The sequence below is a fragment of the Myotis davidii genome, unplaced genomic scaffold (assembly GCF_000327345.1).
Source record: "Myotis davidii unplaced genomic scaffold, ASM32734v1 scaffold663, whole genome shotgun sequence".
Classification (NCBI taxonomy): Eukaryota; Metazoa; Chordata; class Mammalia; order Chiroptera; family Vespertilionidae; genus Myotis; species Myotis davidii.
In genome coordinates, this window is record NW_006295816.1 from 907750 (window position 1) to 909567 (window position 1818).

At 66.9% G+C, this 1818-nt stretch overlaps 1 protein-coding gene across 1 annotated transcript in view; it reads right to left on the reverse strand.

Annotated features, from left to right (window-relative positions):
• The window catches only part of CCDC51 (coiled-coil domain containing 51), a 2950-nt gene extending 2799 nt beyond the window's left edge, over positions 1-151 (reverse strand). The window contains exon 1 of the mRNA XM_006770433.2: positions 69-151. The gene's annotated coding sequence lies outside the window, so the exon portion shown is untranslated. The remainder of the gene's footprint in view (positions 1-68) is intronic.
• Positions 152-1818: the final 1667 nt, after the last annotated feature.

Here is a 1818-nt window from a genome sequence, read left to right on the forward strand (position 1 = left end):
CGACCTGTCTGGCAGGAGCCACCGGCCGTTTCCCGGGTCAGAGGACGCCCTCCCCCCGGCCTCCTCACCTCCGCCACGTTCCCCTGGGCCTCTCGGACCTCGTTGAGCCCCACAAACTCCTCGTATCTCTCCCACCAGGCGGTGGCAGCAGCAGCAGGAGCAGGAGCAGCAGCAGGAGCAGGAGCAGGAGCAGCAGCAGGAGCAGGAGCAGCAGCAGGAGCAGGAGCAGGAGCAGGAGCAGCAGCAGCAGCAGGAGCAGGAGCAGCAGCAGGAGCAGGAGCAGGAGCAGCAGCAGGAGCAGGAGCAGCAGCAGGAGCAGGAGCAGGAGCAGGAGCAGCAGCAGCAGCAGGAGCAGGAGCAGCAGCAGGAGCAGGAGCAGGAGCAGCAGCAGGAGCAGGAGCAGCAGCAGGAGCAGGAGCAGGAGCAGGAGCAGCAGCAGCAGCAGGAGCAGGAGCAGCAGCAGGAGCAGGAGCAGGAGCAGCAGCAGGAGCAGGAGCAGCAGCAGGAGCAGGAGCAGGAGCAGGAGCAGCAGCAGCAGCAGGAGCAGGAGCAGCAGCAGGAGCAGGAGCAGGAGCAGCAGCAGGAGCAGGAGCAGCAGCAGGAGCAGGAGCAGGAGCAGGAGCAGCAGCAGCAGCAGGAGCAGGAGCAGCAGCAGGAGCAGGAGCAGGAGCAGCAGCAGGAGCAGGAGCAGCAGCAGGAGCAGGAGCAGGAGCAGGAGCAGCAGCAGCAGCAGGAGCAGGAGCAGCAGCAGGAGCAGGAGCAGGAGCAGCAGCAGGAGCAGGAGCAGCAGCAGGAGCAGGAGCAGGAGCAGGAGCAGCAGCAGCAGCAGGAGCAGGAGCAGCAGCAGGAGCAGGAGCAGGAGCAGCAGCAGGAGCAGGAGCAGCAGCAGGAGCAGGAGCAGGAGCAGGAGCAGCAGCAGCAGCAGGAGCAGGAGCAGCAGCAGGAGCAGGAGCAGGAGCAGCAGCAGGAGCAGGAGCAGCAGCAGGAGCAGGAGCAGGAGCAGGAGCAGCAGCAGCAGCAGGAGCAGGAGCAGCAGCAGGAGCAGGAGCAGGAGCAGCAGCAGGAGCAGGAGCAGCAGCAGGAGCAGGAGCAGGAGCAGGAGCAGCAGCAGCAGCAGGAGCAGGAGCAGCAGCAGGAGCAGGAGCAGGAGCAGCAGCAGGAGCAGGAGCAGCAGCAGGAGCAGGAGCAGGAGCAGGAGCAGCAGCAGCAGCAGGAGCAGGAGCAGCAGCAGGAGCAGGAGCAGGAGCAGCAGCAGGAGCAGGAGCAGCAGCAGGAGCAGGAGCAGGAGCAGGAGCAGCAGCAGCAGCAGGAGCAGGAGCAGCAGCAGGAGCAGGAGCAGGAGCAGCAGCAGGAGCAGGAGCAGCAGCAGGAGCAGGAGCAGGAGCAGGAGCAGCAGCAGCAGCAGGAGCAGGAGCAGCAGCAGGAGCAGGAGCAGGAGCAGCAGCAGGAGCAGGAGCAGCAGCAGGAGCAGGAGCAGGAGCAGGAGCAGCAGCAGCAGCAGGAGCAGGAGCAGCAGCAGGAGCAGGAGCAGGAGCAGCAGCAGGAGCAGGAGCAGCAGCAGGAGCAGGAGCAGGAGCAGGAGCAGCAGCAGCAGCAGGAGCAGGAGCAGCAGCAGGAGCAGGAGCAGGAGCAGCAGCAGGAGCAGGAGCAGCAGCAGGAGCAGGAGCAGGAGCAGGAGCAGCAGCAGCAGCAGGAGCAGGAGCAGCAGCAGGAGCAGGAGCAGGAGCAGCAGCAGGAGCAGGAGCAGCAGCAGGAGCAGGAGCAGGAGCAGGAGCAGCAGCAGCAGCAGGAGCAGGAGCAGCAGCAGGAGCAGGAGCA